Below are 23,215 nucleotides of genomic sequence, written 5' to 3' on the forward strand. Positions count from 1 at the left end.
TAATATTCTTCGATTTGGCCATTAGCATCGCGACTTTGAAGTTTTTTGTAAGTGTAGACACGACTTTAGTGTGGCCTCAAGTGGCACAATGACCAAGTAATGGAGGCAGAGATGTTCTGAGAAGCCACTCCTAGAAGTACTGTGTTTCAGAGAGCTCAGGGGAACTCCCAAGATCCTTTCAGCAGCAGTGCTGCTCCCCTGGCCAGTATAGAATTTTAGATGCTTATGACCTTCACCGCCTTCAAGCAGGCTACTACCTTGAGGAAGTGCAAGGGCTGAAACTGTGGCTGTGTCTTGCAGAGTTGCAAAGTGAGTCAGAAGCCTCCTTATACTTTCCTGCACCTATTCTTGCTCAAGGCGGGCCACAATCTGGCCATTTATAAAGCACAAGATGGGGAAAAAAAGTTTATTTCAAAATTCTCCAGCATTTTGGTCAAGATATTAAATGATACAGCTGAACAAATACTCAGTAAGAGACTGATCCACATTCATGGTGGTCAGTGGAAGTCTAGCTATTGGCCTCCATGACTTTGGTTCAGATCCTAAAGACTTTAATCCTGTGATTAACTGAGTACTAGCTGTAATTCCATTTGACATTTAAACATACTTTTGAAAGGGCCACTAATTCCCCAAAAACAACAAGAAGTCCTGTGGCACCTTATATACCAACAGATAATTTGGAGCATAAGCTTTTGTGGGCAAAGACCTGCTTCGTCAGATGCATGAGCGAGGGTGTATCAGAGGAGGGTATAAAGAGGGAGTTTCAGTCAAGAGGAGGGCCAGAGCTGACAAAGTCTGATCAGTCACGGAGGATGTGGCCCATTATTAGCAGTTCATGTGGAGCTGTAAACATCAAGAGAGGAGAAATCAAGTCAGTTCAGTCATGGAGGATGTGGCTGATTACCAGTAGTTAATGTGGAGGTGTGAACATCAAGAGCAGAGAAACTGCTTTTGTAATGGGCCAACCTCTCCCAGTCTCTGTTTAATCCTTGCTTGATGGAGTCAAATTTGCAAATGAATTGCAGCTCTGAAGTCTCTCCTTGGAGTTTATTTTTGAAGGTTTTTGTTGTTGTTGTTGTAGGACTATGATTAAATCTGTTACTGAGTGTCCAAAGAGACTGAGGTGCTCTCCTACAGGTTTTTGTATGTTACCGTTCCTGATGTCAGATTTATGACCATTTATTCTTTTACGTAGAGACTGTCCAGTTTGGCCAATGTAAATTGTAGTGGAGCATTGCTGGCACATGATGGCATATATTATATTAGTAGATGTGCAGGTGAAAGAGCCCCTGATGGTGTGGTTGATGTGGTTATGTCCTGTGATGATATCGCTGGCATAGATATTGAGCAGAGTTGGCAGCAAGGTTTGTTGCAGGGATTGGTTCCAGGTTTAGAGTTACTATGGTGTGGTCTATAGTTGCTGGGAAGATTTTGTTTAAGTTTGGCAGGCTGTCTGTAGGCGAGGACAGGCCTGCCTCCCAAGGTCTATGAGAGTGAAGGATCGCTGTCCAGGATGGGTTGTAGATCACTGATGATGTGGTGGACAGGCCTTAGGTGGGGGTGGTGTTTCCCAACAAGGAAAACAAGAGGACACCACAGGACTTCCCCACCCATGTGATGGTCAGTGGTGTTTCCCAACAAGGAAAACAAGAGAACACCACAGGACTTCTTGTTGTTTTTGAAGATACAGACTAAGTCAGGTACCTCTCTGATATCAGTACCCAAAGTCCTTTGTTGAGCCTGGTGGTCTATTCAAATTGCTATTGTGACTTTTCATGACATCTTGGCTTATATGTTTTCTATATTTTAAAAATAAGGGTTTATTCAATGCCTGAAGAGAGAGGAAAATGATTGCAGAATATTATTTAACCATCTCTCTCTCTCTTTTTCTCCAGTACAGCTTATATTGGGAGAAAAAAATATTCACTTTCATAAATGTACAACCAGCTGAAGCTATAATTTCAGCAGCTAGACCTGCTGCAAATACAACCCAGCATGCTGTATGCAACTACTTATGGGTGATATTTGGATGCTTAAAGAGATGCTTCTATTTTGCCAACCACTGCTAGATATTAGCAGCAATGAGCATCCTCTGATCATAATCACTTATGTCACTCCTACTCAAATTTCCTTAGATACAAAACTATTACTGTAGATAAATTATGAATTATAGTATAAGGGTTTTCATGAGTAACTGCATGCTGAAGAACCAGGAAGCAAGAAATTCTGGAATTTGTAATAACATAGGAAAGTAAATATATTAAACATCTTATTTTGGGCTTGTTTAGTGTTCTTGACATTATAACTTTTGCAGCAGTTCAGGACTATCCTTATTTTTTGCATCTTACTGGCTACGTCTACATTTGCACACTACATCGAAATAGCTTATTTCGATGTAGTGACATCGAAATACGTCTACACGTCCTCCAGGGCTGGCAATGTTGACGTTCAACTTCGACGTTGGGCAGCACCACATCGAAATAGGCGCTGTGAGGGAACGTCTACACACCAAAGTAGCACACATCGAAATAAGGGTGTCAGGAACAGCTGCAGACAGGGTCACAGGGTGGACTCAACAGCAAGCCACTCCCTTAAAGGGCCCCTCCCAGACACAGTTGCACTAAACAACACAAGATCCACAGAGCCGACAACTGGTTGCAGACCCTGTGCATGCAGCATGGATCCCCAGCTGCAGCAGCAGCAGCCAGAAGCCCTGGGCTAAGGGCTGCTGCACACGGTGACCATAGAGCCCCGCAGGGGCTGGAGAGAGAGTGCCTCTCAACCCCTCAGCTGATGGCCGCCATGGCGGACCCCTCTATTTCGATGTTGCGGGACGCAGATCGGCTACACGTGCCCTACTTCAACGTTCAACTTCGAAGTAGGGCGCTATTCCCATCCCCTCATGGGGTTAGCGACTTCGACGTCTCGCCGTCTAACGTCGATTTCAACTTCGAAATAGCGCCCAACACGTGTAGCCATGACGGGCTCTATTTCGAAGTTGGTGCCGCTACTTCGAAGTAGCGTGCACGTGTAGACGTGGCCACTAAGTTTCTGCAAAACTTTTCTAGGAGAATAACATTTTGCAGGACCAGTTCTAGTCCAGAGGTGAAAATTTTATTGTTTGTTGGAAATCTGTGGCTACTCTCTTGAGCTGCTTTCATATTTATTGAAGATATTTTAAAAAACTCCACACACCCCACCACACACACATGCACACTCTGTTCAACTTTGCAAGATGTTTCTCCCCTCAACTTGAATAAAAACACCCCTCACTGTGATGTGAATGTCCAGAGCTCTCAATGTGCTGCAAGTTTTCTTTTCACCAAGCCAATGGGTCTGGAGCTCCTCCACTAGGCAATCCATTTTCTTCCATTCTGAGTATGTGTCCTCTTGCCTCACCAGACAAGCCAACACATTGCTTTTCCACTGTGTATGGGCTGTATGAAGTTAATGTTTTTCTGAAGACTGTCAAGCTGAGCTGCAGCTGCCTGCTGCATAGCCAACTGGCCATCTCCTCCTCAAAATCACTTGCCTGCTGAGGTCTCCTTTCTTGCCCACCTGGGTGAGTCTCCTTGTCTCATTCAGCCCTCTCAGTTTAACCAACAGTTCTCCAACTTCCTTCTACAACCACCTCAAACCAGCTGTCTACCCCTATTCCTGCTTCACAAAGTCTTTCAAGGTCTCCTTAATACTTAATCCCGAATTTAAAAGAAAACTTGATTGAAAGGATTAACATATAAAAGAAAAGCAACATTGAAGTATTTTGTACAATTATAAAAAGACTGCTCTAACCAGGGAAGAACTAGGTAGCTAATTACCGTATTTGATTCAAAGCTGAATTAAAACCCAGAGAGCTGATAGAATCACAATTGATCAAGTCATAGCAAATCTGATCATTGGTGCTAATAAAAATACTAATATTACCACTTTCTGGGAGGAAAAAAACGGAAAATATTACAACCACCCATGAGCTCGCACTCTCACATGGCAAAGGTAGATGCCAAAGTAACTTAATCCTACAGTCTTATGAAATACACCTTTTCCTACATTAAGTCAGGCACTGCACTGGTGATTAATTTTTTAATATTTTTTATTACAGTAGCTCCTACAGCCTCCCAGTCAGGACCACTAAGCACCTATTGCACAGAGAACAAATAGTGGCATAGTTCTGTCCCCAAAGAACCTACCATATAAGGTCCTGATCCTGCAATTAGAGACGATAATGCAGACCCTTGAACCAATGCAGAACTCCACTAAAGGGAATGGGGCTCCACGCCAGCAGTCTGGGTCACAGGCATGAGGAGCACAATGCTGCCACCTGTCACCATAGTGTTGCAAGTCTCACTGTAGCTCAAGTATTTTTTAAAGCTCCAACTCATGCAGTCAGCTGATTACATGATGCTCTCAGCACTTGTTTTTAGAATGTAAGTATCCAGGCCTCACAGTTGTGAGGAAAGCTTTAAAATATCTCAAGTTCACTTTAAGGGCTCAGAAACCACAAGAAAAGGAGCCATTTTAATTTTTTTTTAAGGCGAATCTCAGTATTTGGTGGCTTGACGTAACTTTTCAACTCAACATAACTTTTGAACTCAGGTTTAAGATGGCAGGTGCTATTGCAAGGAGAGAGATGCAAAATATGCAATTTTAAAATGCACTTAGAAAACATTTATAAAATTATGAATAAGATAAGTGCCAAAGTTTGTCCCTAAATTTTCCATTATCTTGCTGGTTTCTTATACCTATCAAAGCAGAGGCAGCTCTTGAGGCTATCACGAGGCAATAGGTTGCCTTTGAGTTCTGCATCCATTTGCTCAACTCTGTATTGTTTTTAATACTGGCTCATCCCTCCAGTATCCAAGCATCTTCCAGTAATGAATTAAGCAACATGATTTCCCATGTCTGAGACTCAGACCTCAAATTAGATGCTATAACACTCTGAAGCTGCTTTTATGTGGCATTTAACATTAGCGGATGTTCCAACACATATGCAAAAAGTGTCTTGCTTCATTTATTACCTTTATTTAGGAAGAAAATGTAAATGATATAATTGCAAAATAATAAGATAAGCAGTACCGAGAGTTAAGCGATATCATAAACTTGCAAAGCAAAACATAGCAGTTAACTTTTACTTATTCCATTATATTGTGGTTAATAAGTAAGCTGTTTTCCTCACAACACATTATAGCTGCGTCTACACGTGCACGCTACTTCGAAGTAGCGGCACCAACTTCAACGTTAGGCGGCGAGACGTCGAAGTCGCTAACCTCATGAGGAGATAGGAATAGCGCCCTACTTCGACATTCAACGTCAAAGTAGGGACCGTGTAGACGATCCGCGTCCCGCAACGTCGAAATTGCTGGGTCCTCCATGGTGGCCATCAGCTGGGGGGTTGAGAGATGCTCTCTCTCCAGCCCCCGCGGGGCTCTATGGTCACCGTGGGCAGCAGCCCTTAGCCCAGGGCTGCTGGCTGCTTCTGCGGCAGCTGGGGATCTATGCTGCAGGCACAGGGTCTGCAACCAGTTCTCAGCTCTGTGTATCTTGTGTTGTTTAGTGCAACTGTGTCTGGGAGGGGCCCTTTAAGGGAGTGGCTTGCTGTTGAGTCGGCCCTGTGACCCTGTCTGCAGCTGTGCCTGGCATCCCTATTTCGATGTGTGCTACTTTGACGTGTAGACATTCCCTCGCTGCGCCTATTTCGATGTTGGGCTGAGCAACGTCGAAGTTGAACATCGACGTTGCTGGCCCTGGAGGACGTGTAGACGTTATTCATCGAAATAGACTATTTCGATGTCGCAACATTGAAATAAGCTATTTCGATGTTGGCTGCACGTGTAGACGTAGCCTATATGAAAATACAGCATTTATTTTTGATTAAACAAGTGTGTCAATATTTTAGTATGGAGACCCTTAATCATAATTAGAGGCTTGTTATTCCAATTATCAAGACATTTTAGCTTTAAATCTATTCTGAGAGAAACTGCTTTTGTTTTAGAAAAATGATTAATTGTTTTGCTGCTAGGGCATGAAATGGGCTAATACACTGTGGCAAGGTTAAAAGCCATGCTAAAAATTGTTCTTTTCCTTATAATGTTGACCTAGAAGGGTTAAGATAAAGACCTAAGTCCACAGGGGTCAGATTCTCAGTTGAAGTAAAGTGGCTTGGTTCCAGTGGGGTCTATGGAGGTAGGCCAATTTATAGCTGCTCTGGTTTTGGTCCCATAACTTGATTACATTCATAGCTGCCCCTTTTTAAAACAAAGTTTGCTAGGAGAGGTAAAAAGATAGAGATTAGATGGCAAGAGTGAGCAATGCCTGAGGACTACAAAATCTACAGATATCAGAGTCCAAAATTAATTATCCGGTGGGAGTAAGGGAATGTCTGATACCAGTAAGTGGAGGGAGAAACAACAGTGAAATAATGTCCGACACCAAGGAAGAGACCAGCAGTAAAAGGTTCTAATACAGGAGTCTCAAATTCATGGCCCATCGGCCATCTACTGCAAGAGCATTTTCACGATCTGGCCTAAGAGTTCCAACAGCCCAGGGCATATATCCATCCGTGTCCCTCAAGACCCACCCCTTCCTGCCACCATCCCCTGGGATATGAAGCCTCAGGGGGTTCTGACATGGGGTGGCAGCAGCAGGGGAGGGGCACCCAAGCACTTACCATGGTGGAGGGAGACACAGGGAAGCAGAGCACGCTTGGTGAGTATGACCACGTTTCCCCTAGGACTCCCAAGCCAGATTGCAAAAATTCTCTAGCCTGAGATGGCCTGTAGGCCAGGAGTTGACACCCCTCATGGCCACCCAACATGAGCCACTTGTACATTGGAGGTATCATAAATCCGGTGATCGGTTACATAAGGAGGGGCCTCCTTCAGAACTCCCTACTTCCCAAACTCATGCTGAGACAGTGAGACTTGCCATTTGGAAGACAATCAGCTGAGGTAGCCAGCTGATGGTATATCCAAAGAACCAGCAGAGCCTCCTCCAAAACAATCTGGCTGCAGATAGGACTTTGAAAAATGATTTGCCCTGTGCTGAATATCAGCGCTCTGGCTGGAATGCTGTATAACTTGAATGAATGTTACTACAGGCTTAGGTCTAACTAAAATAATTCTTCAGACTGCACTATTTCCTTCTTCACAGAATCACAGAATCATAGGGCTGGAAGGGACCTCAGGAGGTCATCTAGTCCAGCTCCTGCTTCAAGCAGGATCAACCGCTACTGAGTCATCCCAGCCAGGACCTTGTCCAGCCGGGACTTAAAAACCTCAAGGGATGGAGAATCCACCACCTCTCTAGGCAACACATTTCAATGCTTCACCACCCGCCTGGTGAAGTAGTTTTTCCTAATATCTAACCTACACCTTTCCCTCTTCAACTTCTGACCGTTACTCCTTGTTCTGGCATCTGACACCACTGAGAACAGTTTCTCACCCTCCTCTTTAGAGCTCCGCTTCAGGAAGTTGAAGGCTGCTATTAAATCACCCGTAAGTCTTCTCTTCTGTAAACTAAACAAGCCCAAAGCCCTCAGCCTACCCTCATAGGTCTTGTGCTCCAGACCCTTAATCATTTTTGTTGCCCTTCACTGAACTGGCTCCAGCAAATCCACATCCTTTTTATACTTGGGGGCCCAAAACTGGACATAATATTCCAGATGTGGCCTCACCAGTGCCAAATAAAGAGGAATAACTACTTCTCTAGATCTGCTCGAAATGCTCCTCCTAATGCACCCCAGTATGCCGTTAGTTTTCTTGGCTACAAGGGCACACTGTTTACTCATATCCAGCCTTTCATCCACCATAACCCGTAGGTCCCTGTCCATCGTACTGCTGCTGAGCCAGTCAGTCCCGAGCCTGTAACAATGTTTGGGGTTCTTCCGCCCCATTCTTCTTATATCTTCTTAAATACAGGCTGGAACTCCTAAATCCAGCATTCTCTGATCCAGCAATTTCCCTCATCCAGCAGGATGAGTGATGTCACTGGACCAGAGAGCTGGTCAGAAGGGTGCCACCTGCATCTTCTGTCAACCATGTGAGGAGGTGGAGGGCTGCAGCAGAGCGTGTGTCTCCCAGCAATCCCTGGAAGGTCAGCCACATCCTTGGGACAGAGCTGGCTTTCACCCACAGCCTGCAGGCCTGGGTCCAGTTTCCTCTGGCACCCCTGCAGGTGTTGGGGCAGATGTGCAGGGCTGGAGTCACATCCCCAGTGCTGGGCTGGAGCCGGCTTCCCTGGGGTTTAAGCAGTAGTCAGGCAGGAGCGACACAGGCTGGGCCCTGGGCAACATCAGAAGACAAGGGAGCAGCCCATTGGTGGTGGGGGGAGAAGGGGGAGGAGGTTGGTTGGAAGCAATGGCAGGGAAGCTTCCCTGGTCTGGCAAATTTTCTTGTCCAGGACCAGTGAGGTCCTGACCATGCTGGACCAGGTAGGCAGAACCAGGAGTTTGCAGTGGGGCTGACAGTGACCGGAACAAAGTGTGGGAGGGCTGGCTCCACACTGACAGAAGAGACAGAGCATCAGGCAGATGAGGTGGGGCCTCAGGCACTCCGCCATCAGCACTGCCCAGACCATGGTGCTGGGCCTGCCCCGGCTCCAGCCCCCTGAGCAGTACAGAGAGGTGCTCCAGTGCTCTGGCAACAATTCAAAGGGACCTGGGGCTCCAGCTGCTGCTGTGTGCAGTACCGGCAACAGTGGCCAGGAGTTCTGGGCCCTTCTAAATCTTCAGGCGTCAAAGCAACTGCCTCCCACTGACCCCGTTCCCCATTGGCAGGCCAGCCAATTAGTACATTGGCTTTACAATAACTGAATGGCATAACGTAGCGGACAGGACACCAGGAATGCAGAATGAAATCCGACTCTCTATTCTTTACTTATTGGGCAGCCTTGGGGAAGTCTCTAAATCTCACTCTCTGCCTCAGTTTCTCCATCCATAAAAGTGGAATATTCGTGTTTCTCCACCACTGTGAAGAAGGAAAAAATGCTACATATGTGCTGTTCATAACTCTTATTTTAACAAAACATAACATCTATTTCTCTACGTGGGCCAAGTTATTTTTAGCATCCAAAAATAAATAAATAAATAAGCAGTTTTCAAAATTTGGGGCATTCAGTAGACAACCAAATCAGTACCTAGAGCTTATATGTATATTTGCTTAGCCACAGAATTTCACCAGCTAACTGAAATATGCACATTTGAAAACTAGGCTAAAAGTATGTTGTGCCTCTTTAATCACAAGATTCAGAGCGAAGATATGGGACAGGGCTGACTTTAGGAAACTGTGTATCCGGGAATTGCTTGGTAACCAATATCCAGGTGCCTAACTGTGGAAATGAGGAATAAATTGGATGTAGATTGCACTCTCTACCTCAGTCATTCCTGCCACATCCATCACCATCATATCTTTACTATTCTGGGGGCAAGTTACAGCCCTGCTGTCACTCCTTCTATTGTGAAAGGAAGAAGCAACACCCTTCACAACAATGGCAGTCATCCCTTGCTCTCTCATAATGCCTGTGTGGAGGAGGGGTCGGGGGAGAGAGGAGAGATGTCAGAGTTTTGTCATAATATTCAGGCTCCAGATCTGAATGCTCACCTCCTGCTGCAGACCTGCCTCTGCATCTCAATCTAAACATCCAGTCCATCTGTGCATCTTTTTTCCATTGTCACTTACAGTGTTTTTTTATAAATATAGCCAATGAAATAACCATTAGACCCAGGAACAAGAGCTGGATTGGGCTTTTTTTTATTTTTTCTCTCTCCCCCTTCCTTTCATTCCAACTGTGAACTTGCTCTAAGGCATTTGTTGAAATTGTTGCTTTTAAGTTTGCTTTGTGAAGAAGGATTTTATGACTTCTGACCCCTAGACAGTTGTTCTTTGACCTACTACTTTTCTCTACCATCTGGCATGTTTACTTGACATAAATGTGTAGGGTCAGAGGCCAAGCCAGACATGTGGAGGGACAGCTTTGTCATAAAAGCAGTAAAGAATGAGTGGGTGCTTCTGACTATAGCCCTGTGCATTTGTTCAGCTGCTGAACATAATACGGTCAGGCTAGTCAGATGGCTGAAAATACCATTTTTTCTTGTTTTTTAAAAGAAAGCAGCCCAAACATACAAGCGGGACTATAGAATTACAATACTGGGATTTTGGTCACTGTTGGTTTTTATTTAAGCCATTTCTGGATACATTTCTAAACAATATGTTACAGGAAACAAAGCAAAAAAACCCTGTTCCTTATAGGCCCTAATTAATACATTGTACAAAAAGACTGATTGTAGCCTACAGGCCTTGAAGCGTGATGATTACAGACAGAAAAGGTGGAATAAGAGGTTAATAGGCTTCCAGCTGTCAGATCATAATTTGTTTACATCCAAAACTCACATTAAGGCATCTACAAAATAGCCTGATGAGATTTACAGGGAAGGAAGTAAGCAAACTTCATGCAAATATTTCTCAGTTTCACCTTAAACTATCTCCTCCTTTTACAGCTCCTTCCTTTAAAAACACCCCACTCTCCTTCTTGTAACATACAAATCTTGCTTCTTCTCCCAGGCTATGTCTGCACGGCAGCCTTATTTCAAAATAATCCATTACGGAAGAGCTATTCAGGATGAGATTATTTCAAAATAAGGCTGCTGTTCGAAATAGCTCTTACCTAGGTACAAGGGTTACCAGGAAGTTTGGAATAAGCACTTATTTCAAACTCCGGTGCAGTGTAGCTTGCAATGGGTTCAAAATAAGGTGCCTTGAAATAAGTTACACAATCTGCACAGCACATAACTTATTTCAGACTAGGGCTATAGTGTAGCCCTAGCCTAAGAGAGTAGCCCTGTAGGGAAGACACTGCCATGTATTTCTCTGGGTTTTTCTTAGGAAATTGACACAGGCGGTTTTAGAGAAAAGAGATCCAATTATAAATTGCTCTTCCTGAAATGAGAAGTCACTGCTGTGACCATGATACAATGTGATGGCAGTGCTAGAGGTGAGGAGGAAAGATTATTCCTCATCATGAGAGGTGGCATGGTATAGTGGTTAAAGGGTGGATACTGGGACAGGAGACCTGAATTGTAGGCCTAGCCCTGCCACAGATTTGTTTTATGACTTTGAATTATCCTCCCGGTTTTACGTTCTTCCTCTGAGAAATAAGGATAAGAATTCTTACTTTATCTCAGAGGATTGTTGAGAGGGTTGGTTAGAGGGTCAGAACTCTCCTGGCCATAGCATCACCCCGCAGGGGTAGAAGGAGGAGTCAGGCTGCTCCCTGTGATGCATCCCCACATCTTGGTTTGGACTCAGCGTAGAAGGGAGCAAAGGACTGCAAGACTTGGACTCATCTACCCAGGCGGGAAGGCAAAGAGTGGGAGTCAGGGAACTACCCAAAGTATCCACCATCAAAGCTGCAAGGCACACAAGAGGAAATAAAGTGCACCCAGAGAGCAGAAGATACAAATTACTTCCCTCTGGGAGCCATGAAGGATTCCAACTGAAGAAGCACAGCAATATACATTGACCTTAGCACAGCATTTTAAGTAAAGAAGAAGGGCCTCTAGGAGGGGCTCTATGGAGTAAAATCATTTGCCTGTGCGGGGAAGCCTGTGCTGTCATGACTTGATGAAATTACAAGCATGCGAGAAGACAAACTTAGGCCTGGGTAAAGTCTGGTGCAAAATGTGCATGCAGATTAGGCCTAAAGCAGGTGTGCAGAAATGTGGCTTCCTGTGCTTCAGGTGGTCGGGACAAGTGTGATCACAAGCAGTGCAAAAGCAACATGCTGTGCTGGAAAAGTCCAGTCAGACAAGTACAAAAGTTCACCAGCCATAAAAGCGTTACCCACACAAAGTGTAAACAGCTGAAGAAAGCAGCACAGTAAAAGCAGTGTAATTTTGTTTGGGGAGTAAGGAATGGGGGTAGCTATGTACAATGTGCAGTTAGCCACAGTCATAAACTACCAAGTCACTCTCAATATATGTATGGGGGTGAGCAGGCAGAAGTGAGGTGACCATTGGGAAGGGAATGAGCAAGGTGCCCCCACATACTTTGCTCATGGCAACAACTCAAAGGAGTTGAACCATTCAAACTGGCACATACATTGCAGGTGTTACAGTGCATGGGGAAAATAGAGGTCATGGCCTCCCGTCTGGCATTATAAGTCTGTGTAATGGGTGCAATCAGGGCTTTTTATTCTGGCAGAATGCTCCGGAATGGAGTTCTAGCACCTTCTCTCCATTAGAACACCAGAAAAATTTTCACCGCTGGTCCTGCAGCAGTGTGGGGATGGAGGCAGCAGCCCCCCACCAGTCCCAGAGCATTAAAATTGAACACCCCAACCCCTATGAGGAATCATCAGACTTGAGTTCCAGCACCCTTTTTTCTAGGAAAAAAAAGCACTGGGTGCAATGTATAGTATGTGTGCATAGATGCACTGTTAACATTGACTATAAATCTTGTGATAAAACAGTAGTTGAGTGAATAGCCCTGGTATTTTCTGGCTCCTTTTGGATGTGCTAACTTGAACACACAACAGCCTAAAATTACCCTGGCCAATTTTGGATGAGATCTAAAGCTGGCTACAGTGCATCTAATTCCCAAGCTAGCACTGGCTATCGTGTTCATTTATCTCCCTTTGCAGGCACCAAAGAATCCAGACTCTCATTTGTTGCAAGGAACCTTATCATATGAAATTACTTTCATCTGTATTGAATACGGTAGCTCTATAAAACAGTTTGTAATGAAACCACACTACAAAGAAGGAAAAGTTTCAGCTTGAGACTCTATGGAGCTTTCATTGGAAACAAACCAATCTAATAAATAAAAAATTCAAACACACCCTAGCACTAGATGTTTCATCTTCATTAGCCTGAATTTTGCTCTCAGTGGAGGGAAACAACATCTTCCATCTTTCCTCAGTCAAGACTCTTCTAAGGTCTCAAACTATTCATCTCCCTGTAACTCCCTTTTGCAACTGCTGGGTAATACGGTTTTGTAGCCAGTCAAGAATGAATTTACAGTTGTTCGTATTGGGGCTTGGAAGGGAAATTGGTCATCACTTCATGAAAGTGAGTGGATGGACAGTGGTTCTTATGAGCAATAACAAATATAATGGTGATGAGAAGCTAAGTGTTTCTCTACATGCAGAAATTTAACAGCACATAATTACCAATATAATTACATCCACCGAACTCCTTAAGTGAACACTCCAGAATAAGAATGTTCACAGGGGGGAGATAAACCAATAGCATTCTACCAGCATAACCAAGTTCTAAATTGTCTTGTGTAGCCAAAGCCCTGCCAAGCAACAGTGATGTATATGATAGGCAAGGCTAGAAATAAAAATAAATGCAATGTGCTGGAAACTATAATGTCTTCTTACAAGAAAACAAACAAAAACCTCTACACCATAATATAGGTGTCAGACATTCCCACTGCACACAGACTGGTGATCTTTTAAGGTTCCCTCCATGGCTAATCTCAGCAGAATCTTGAACGGTGAGAATAGGAGGGATCAGTATTACTCACAAGACAGATTTCACAAAATGTTCCAGGATCCGCATGAATCACTTGGTGAGCTCAGTACATAAGTACCTTCTGCTTACTTTGGAATTGCAATCTCAGCTTCTGTCTCTTCAACCCCAGCCATGACAGACATACAATTAGACATAATGCCAGTGCCACAAGATGATAAAGTACAAATTTGGAAAGTGAAGGCACAATACCAAAATGGAGCAAATACTGTGGCAGCATTGACTTTAATGGGACTTTTACCTGATGAAGGACCACAGAATTTGACGTGTTGTAGGCTGGCCATTGAGAAACCAAATGTACATGCCAGGATTAATTCTGAAGCATATCTCCTAATGCTATTGACAAAACTGTTAGTTTATAGGACGGGTAAGGGATCCTACAGCTAAATCTTCAGAACTTTAAAGAAAAACAGCTTTCTTCTTAAAATTTAGGTGTAAAGTCAACATGTTATGCTGCCCTCCACTAGCATAGCACAGATCATGAGGCAGAACATCTGCCACCTGCTCCTTCTATGGGTGATCCACAGGGGCTTCAATGTCATTTGCACCTTCGGCTCTGACATAGAGTGTGTGTACTCTAGGAGATTAGGTCAAATTTGTTAAGATTGATTTGTTAGCACAAAATTTTGTACAGTTGAGGGTGCATGTCCACACTGGCACGTTAAGATGATGGAGTGCATGAACATTGGCCTTGTAAACCCAGGATTGTGAGTTCAATCCTTGAAGAGGCGATTTAGGGGTCTGGGGCAAATAAGTCGAAAAAATCTGTCAGGGATGGTGCTTGGTGCTGCCAAGAAGGCAGGGGACTGTACTCAATGACCTCTCAAGGTACCTTCCAGTTCTATGACATATGTATATCCCCATTAGGGTGGATAGGGTCCAGAGTGACCTAGATAAATGGAGGACTGGGCTAAAAGAAATCTAATGAGGTTCAACAAGCACAAGTGCAGAGTCCTTCACTTGGAACGGAAGAATCACAAGCATTGTTACAAGCTGGGGAACAACTGGCTAAGTAACAGTGCAGCAGAAAGGACCTGGGAATTACAGTGGATGAGAAGCTGGATATGAGTCAACAGTGTGTCCTTGTAGCCAAGAAGGCTAATGACATATTGGGGTGTCTTAGAATGAGCATTTCCAGCAGATCTTAAGAAGTTATTATTCCCATCTATTTGGCACTGGTAAGGCCTCATCTGGAGTAACGTTTTCGGTTCTCCCTCCCCTCCCCAGCATAGAAAGGATGTGCATACATTGGAAAGGGTCCAGCAGAGGGCAACGAAAATGATTAGGTGGCTGGAGCACATGACCTACACAGAAAGGCTGAGGGATTTGGGCTTATTTAGTTTTCAGAAGAGAAGAACGAAGGGTGATTTGATGGCAGCCTTCAACTTCCTGAAGGGGGGCTCTAAAGAGGATGGAGAGAAGCTGTTTTCAGTAGTGACGGATGGCAGTGCAAGGAGCAATTGTCTCAAGTTACAATTGAGGGGGAGATGTGCACTGGATATTAGGAAAAACTATTTCCTGAAGAGGGTGGTGAAGCACAGGAATGCGTAACCTAAAGAGGTAGTGGAATCTCCATTCCTAAAGATTTTTAAGTTTCTGCTTGATAAAATACTGGCTGGGATGATTTAGATAGGGTTGCTCCTGCGTTAGGCAGGGGCTGGACTCAACGACCTTATGAGGTATCCCCCAGGCCTTGGAGTCTATGATTCTAAGTATTTCAAATGGAAAACAATTAAGTATTAAATGTTATGTAGTCATACTTTCATATATAGAATGTGCCCCTCAGCCAGACTGTAGGCATGATGAAAATCAAAAACACCATTAACTGTCAGCCAAAGACATGTTACTATAAAATTCCTCTTTCAAACCCCTTCCCATCTCCCCATAAACCTCCTCCAACAAAACTCAAGTGAAGCTGTAGTTTGAGAAATCTCAGAGCTGCCTGAGGAACAGCACATAGACATAATCCAGTCTTAAGATGTCAAAGATAAGGATCTCTGTTTTGAGGTTGGCACCTGAAAAAAAGAAGTCCAAAGTTTTTAATGAATGTAAGACATATTGAAGCATTTCTGGCCACTTCTACTACCTGTATGCACAAATAGCTAAGGATTCAACAGGAATCTTGGGGTCTTGAAATGGGTTAAGAAAAATAGGTAAACTACTGAACTGAAGTGGTACCTATGACCTCCATCATATCATCTGGGTCCCCTCAGCCAGACAATATTGCATCTGTCTTACTAGGATGCAGCTTTAATGGGCTAATGTCCATCCAAGACATTCTCAATCAGGCACTGGAAAATCCAATCAACCGCAAGTCAATGACCAACAACAGAGTTAAACTTCTCTAATCCAGGACTCGCTTGTCCAACAACATCCATTATCTGTCATGATTTTAGTTAGCTGGATGACCACTTATCATGGGTGTGGCTGAGGTTTTTCCAGCCACTTGTCCTGGTTTTCAGTGGACTGTGATGTTATTCACCTGTAATTTACCCCTAAATGTCTTCTAAAAGCCGAGTAAGTAGTAGAAATGTTGGTAATGTGCTAGACAATATTGACATTCCAGGGTCCAGCAAATTCTCTCGTCTGGCATCAGTCAGGTCCCAAGGATGCTGAATTAGAGACATTCAACATGCATTGTCTTAAATTTGATGGCCTTGCAATGCAAACCTTTTCTCAACTCCCCTCAACACTTCATATACACAATGACCAGAAGTGGTCAGACAGCAGATCCCTGTCAGCCTTGACATGAAAAAGTCCTCAAAGCATTTGAGCAGTCGTCCACTGTTACCTTTTCACCTTTGAACAGAAAGGGTTAGCCACACAAACACAACTCCATCTACCTCTATCATAATCTGCAAGTATGTTAACTATACTATACATTCAAAAAGTATATTTTATTCTCCATGTCATGGGAACAAATGTTCCACAAATATGCCCACAAAGTATTTGTATCAAAGTATTAGGTAAAAAGAATTCTGCTCAGGCAGGTTTTGCTACAATCAGCCAGGGAATCCCTGTGCTAGCGGGATAATCTGGTGTTTCTAAGCAAATGAGATGTTGTGCTAGGTCCAGGATTGGAGTCTAGGCCTATGAGAACAATCACCATAATTTCACTCATATGCACAACAAATTAAAGTATTATGGCTTATTACCTATTGTGGCTGAAAGTGGACAGTATTCACAAGATTATTTTAGAAATCTGGGCTTTGAATAGCAGCCATTCTTTGCCTGCAGATCTTTGATGAAGCTAGTAAATAAATAAATAAATATTATATAGATAGATAGATATAGATATAGATATAGATAGATATAGATAGATAGATAGATATTATATTATATTATATAATAGTCAGGATATATTCTGCTTTAAGTAGGTTCTTCTAGCCCCTACTTTAATTAGATCAAGTCTATTTTAAAGTCAATTTTGAATAAAATGAGGCAGTATAATAATTGCTACATTCACTGGGAGGTTTGTGATATGATATTCAGTGGCCAACTGTTCACATTGATATGTTGGTGAATTTTCAGAAAACACAGAAGATGAAAAACACCAACACTTATTAGAAGCGCCACATGATAAGGTCAGGTCTTGTGTTGTCTTACCAGAAAATTGACCAGAACATCACTTGGCTTCATTCCATAGACCTTATGAACTGCAATAGTTGCTTTGGCATATTCGACAGGTGAACATTGTGTGCCAGTGTGCTCTCACAGCAATCACACTAAACTATTTGATGCTCAACCCAGTAACACCATGGCCATAGTGATCAGGATGCTCAGATAGACTCCAGTTGACTGCCTCCCTGCTGGCCATCAATCTTAGATATACACATGCAGCCTCTGAAGAATAGAAGAATTGCTCACACATCTTGCTTTCTTAACCTTGTCAATGCAAACAGGAGTCTCCCACTGCACTATGATCTGCAGAACCCTCCAAAGATGATATTAAAATTCCACAACTCTTTATGGACCCTCCTCAAGACACACACATTTCAGCGCTAAGGCTCAATGGAGAACCACTAGCAGCATTTCAACTGCTCAAAACAAATTGCTCATCACTGACTGTGCTGAGCAACCACCAGGTTCTGATTTATGTTGGAAAGATTGGTGCAGAATAAATTGCATCAGAACATCTCATGAGAGATGCGAGCAAACCCTCTTTTGCTTTAAATGAAGCAAACATCTATATGTGACTGTGGTCACCAGGCACAAATGGTGGAGCATATCATATCATATCCTTTGTTCTTTTGCTGAGGTCCTGAAGGACATTCACTAACTCACTGCTGTAGCAATGTGCTGGCTATCAATCTTAGATATACCTTTGTAGTCAATGGGAGAAGAAGAAGATGACAATGACAATGCAGATGAAGAAGAAATGAGACCCAACTTCAGACCCCCACTGAGCCTTCTGAGAGGCTCAGGACATTTCCATTATCACTGGTAGTACTAAAAACACCAAAGAGGGTGGGAAGGAATGGAGAGTGACTCTGGCTCCCCTCGATGCTGGCTGATATGCCCTAGGGCTGATGGAAATGAACACCATATCCTCTGAAATGGTCTAGTAGCTGCTGCTCTCCCCCGAGACTACTCGGCTGGGTTTACACGGCGTGGGTTTCCCGGAAGCTCCATGCTAATGAGCAGCCTGGAAATTGCAAATGGCTGCTCATTTGCATGGTCCCGCAGCTCATTAGCACAACCACACGAGGGCTCGGTCTTGGCAGAGGGGGGTGCCAGCCGTGAAGAGGCCAGGCAGACATGCCCCTGTGGGCAAAAAGCCCATCTGCTGCCAGATCCAGATTTTTTCAAGCATAAGGGTCTGGCGACACAGGGGCTTTTTGCCGTCAGGGGCACGTCCTCATGGCCTCTTTACTGCTGGCACCTCCCCCTGCCAAGACCAAGCTCTCACATGGCTATGCTAATGGGCTGCAGGATCATGCTAATGAGCGGTCATTTTCAATTTCGAGGTTGCTCATTAGCATGGGTCTACCGGGAAAGCCACGCCATGTAGATCCAGCCCTTGAGTCATCATACCTCCCTTAAGCACTGTGTCTGCAATCTTCTGCTGGGCAGCGGAGTGGGAAAATGATCTAAGTAGTAATTTCTAACAGGGGCTGTGGCTTAAAAGAAAATTTAGTCCCAGACCTTTGGAGATTCATCCATCACTGGTTTGAATCTACATATCGTACAGGTTAGCTTGGACAAATGCTGAAGCAGTTAAATGTATGTTCTCTTCAAACTCCCTGTGCTAGCACAGATATAGGTGCAAGATTGGAGTTCAGGGCTATGAGCACAATCACCATGATTTCGCTCATATGCACAATGAATTAAAGTATTATGGCTTACTGCCTGTTGTGGCTGAAAGTGGACATGGTATTCACAACATTCTTTTACAAATCTGGGTTCTGAATACCAGCAGATCTTTGCCTGCAGATGTTTGATGAAGCTAAAAAGTACATATAAAGCGTTAGCCCAGGACTCAGATCACTACAGCTTCAGCCACGTATCCTCCCACCCCTCCTTTTCCTGTTTACAAGTTAAAAACAGCTATGTGCTCTACAATCCACAATTCTGCATCAGAGAGACCCATGTTTCTGTATTTGGAGTCCCTTGCCACTTGGGTAAACATCATACCTTTCATTGGATATAAGTCATAAAAGTCAGTAAACACCAAAAATGAATAAAACAGCAACTTACATATTTTAACACCTCTGAGCTAGAACCACTTTGCAATAGGAAAGAAGAACAGATGCTCGTTTCTAAATGGGAGAGACCCCAACTGGGAATATGCCAGTAATAACTGTTACCATCTGTTTTCAACTGTTCTTTTTACCTAACTCTCATAGATTCATACTTGAATTCATAGCCATATATTTCCACTAGGAGGCAATGGGAACAGGCTAAGTCAGAGTACTCCCATGTGCTTTCACCTTTATTAAATAGGAATCTTCAGTAATTACTGATCTTCAAGAGCTTTATAAAATAATAAATTAGAGGTAATTTGTCAAGAATAACATAGTCTCAGCAGTTGTCTCATAACAAACTTCATTTCTAAATTCACATATTTCTCTTTCCCTGTTTACTTTCTTTCCTACTGCTCAGACTCCTAGTTTCTGTCTAGTTAGAATACAAATGGGAAATGCTTACATTACAACTATTGCTGGACAAACCAGACTACTGCAGAACTATGTTTGCCTTTCTTGCAAGCTAAGGACTCCACATAGACACCAAGGTCTGTCCCCCATGGAGTTGTATGCAGGCTTAGCATCCCTATATGTAATTAGGACTCATCAGTGGCAGACGAAGCAGATGGCAATCAAAGACAAGAACAACGAGGTACTCAAGAACAAGTAGAAGGTTGTGCAGTGATGGACGAGATATTTCACTGATCTGTACAAAGCACAGTTGGACCCAAGTGTCTCAGAGGGACTGACTGAAGAACTGAAAGAGATATCATCACCATCAAGAACGAGACTGGTATTTGGAAGGTGGAAGTAGAAAGAGCAGTAAAATGACTAAAGAACAAAAGACCCCTGAAAATGATAAAGACCACAGGAGAGAGAATCAAATAAGATGGCCCATAAAGTACAATTGAGGAAATACACTGACTATGTAATGTAATTGGAGATACGCATCTCCTAGAACTGGAAGGGACCTTAGCAGGTCATCTAGTCCAGTCCCCTGCCCTCTTGGCAGGACCAAGCACCATCCCTGACATCTATTTTTCCCAATCCCTAAATGGCCTCCTCAAGGATTGAACTCTCAACCCTGGGTTTAGCAGGCCAATGCTCAAACCACATGTAATACAGTGTGGAAAGAAGGGAAGATGCCTAAGGAATGGACAAGAACTATGCTAGTGACAATACACAAGGAAGTGTGTTGGAGTGCAAGAACTACAGAACGATTGCCCTAATAAGTCATCTAGGCAAGGTGCTGATGATGATACTGATAGAGAGACTAAGATCGCAAATAGAAGAACATCTAGCAGATGAGCAAGCAGGATTCAGGAAAGATAAAAGTACCATAGATAATGGTACTAAGACTGATAGAGGAGAAAGCTCAACGAAAGAACAAGAACATCTACAATTGCTTCATAGATTTGCAGAAGACATTTTACAGTATAGATTAGAAAATGACTTGGACGGTGTTGGAATCGTAAGGGGTGGACAGCAGACTGATATGGTGTTGAAGGATATCAACGACAATGTAGAGGCAGCGGTGAGAATGTGCAGAGACTTGGAAGCTGATTTAGAATGAGTAGAAGTACAACACAAGGAGATCCAATATCACTGAGTATCTTTATCACACATCTAGAGAGAGCAATGGAGCAAGATCAAGGAAGAGGTAGAAGGGATATTGGTGCACAGGATGAGAATTAATAACTTGAAGTTTGCATATGATATAGTTATCATAAAGGAAGATGAAGAAAAGTTAGTGAGAATGGTGCAGATGCTAAATGAGGAAGGGAAGCAGTACAGACTGATTACGAACATTGATAAAATGAAGACAATGATATTTGGAGGTAAGGAGATAGGAAGAAAGATCAGTGTAGATAGGATCAAACTAGAAAGTTCACATATCTGGGGAGCAACATGACATATGATCTAGATTGTAAAAAGGAAATAGCAACTAGAATAGCGAAAGCAAGACCAAGTTTGAAGGAGATGGATAAGATCTGGAAAACCAAAGCCATTAGCTTGGGAATGGAGCTGAGGATCTATAAAACATATTATTCAGCAGCATCTTGTACAGATGTGAGAAATGGGTGATAAAAAACATTTGAAGAGGAAGGATATTGACATTTGAGAGCAGTTGTTATAGAAAGATCCTGAGAATAAGATGGATGCAGAAGGTCATCAATGAGAAATTATATAGGAAGATACAGCCAAAAGAGAACCTACTGCAGAAGGATATACAATGGAAGCTACAGATATTTGGGCATATCAGCAGAATGAATGTCGAGCAAAAAGTTGAGATCCTCGTATTCGGCATAATGTACAGCTCAAATAGGAAAGGCAAACTCCACAAAGAATGGGTAAATGATATAGTAGATTGGTGCAAAGCTAGTCTATAGAAACTAAACCACTCTGCAATGGACAAGGAAAGATGGAAGGAAATAGTGAGGGAGGCATCAGACACCAACAGGTGCTGAGCCCATATTTGTTGATGATTATGGTGAATGTATAGAACAACACAATACACCATTTATTGTCCCTCTGAGGTCAGACACAGTATTTCCAAGTGTCCAACTCAGTAGAACATTTACATGGCATATTGTGGTTTTGGTTTTAGAGGTCATGCCCCAAAATATTTATTTCAATTCCTCAAAACCATTCTTACTGAGATGGATTCCTCTTAACTTCGCTCTCCTCCTGATGTGGTGCAATGCATGGATCCATATATTACAGGTCCCCCTCTGTGCCCAATCCACAGAGCACATGAGTTTGTTTCAGTGCCAGCTAAATAAACTTGTTTCTTTCCCACTCATATGGGATCCGCCATTTTGACTGATGCACCCAGGCTTGAACTGGGGACAGCACCTATACTAAAAAGCCATCAGAGTGTGAGTGGGGGCTGTAACCATTTCATATGCTCTGTGGCAAAGTGCATACAGGGCCTTTTAACACATACTCACCAGTGGATTGCAGTCCTACCACCATGAACTGGGCTATTTCAGAATGCTGAAAGCATTCTAACATTTCTGGTAAATGACCTATTATTCTTTCAGCCTGTTCTGCAGGGATAGTGATCAATTTAAAGCATACTATTAAATGAATTACTGGCAATTCCAACTAATGATAGGTATCACTGGAAGGATGGGAATCCCAGGTATCCAAAGATTTACACACAGTTTCTTTAAGGCACGAGAGATATTGGACATTAAATTCTCATCATTCTGATTATCATAATGCCTTTTTCCTCTTCAACTTCAATTTAATCCGATTTTACGGGGTTCATTGTTACAATGCTCTTTGGAACTAAAACAAATGCTGTCCACCACCCAAAATCTTGCAATACCATTTCTACCCATCTCGCACTCTAGCAATTCATAAGAACATTGTCTGCTAATAGTCACGCCAGAATTTAACTGGAGATCAAAGCAAGATTAAAATCAGATGAACATAATTTTATAATACAATTTTCAATACTATTTTTCTTACTGAATATTAAAAGGGACATAATGTTAAAAATAATACCCAAGAATAATATGATTGAAAAGACCAGAAAAAAACCTCATTTCTCTCTGGTTCTTCTAGCATATGCTGTGCCTTTGACAACACCGTGTGTTTACAATTAGTTTCTTTGTTTCCCCTATGTTTGGTCAGTCATAGTTTGTTGCCCTTTCTTTGTGCAGGTCTTCCATCCCACAACAGAAGAAAGCAGGTTATTTTATAATACACAAAAATGAAACTGAAGAGCCCCAAAATAGCTATCAGAGAGAATCAGAAGTAAGCACAGCTTATGTTGAGCAAACATCAACTTGATGATGTCCCTTTTAGGTAGGCAAAATACCTCAATAGTTCCACAAAAGAAAAAGAAATGTTTACTACAATCTGCCAATAAACTACTTTCCTAGGAAGATCTGAGAAGTCATCTGAGCGCCACACTGAATACCCACTGTCTAAATATAAACCCACCTACTCCCCATCCTTGTTTTTGATTTATTGCTGCGATGGCTGAATTAAATTGTAA

Source organism: Carettochelys insculpta, chromosome 5, assembly GCF_033958435.1.
Source record: "Carettochelys insculpta isolate YL-2023 chromosome 5, ASM3395843v1, whole genome shotgun sequence".
In the NCBI taxonomy this organism is placed as follows: domain Eukaryota; kingdom Metazoa; phylum Chordata; order Testudines; family Carettochelyidae; genus Carettochelys; species Carettochelys insculpta.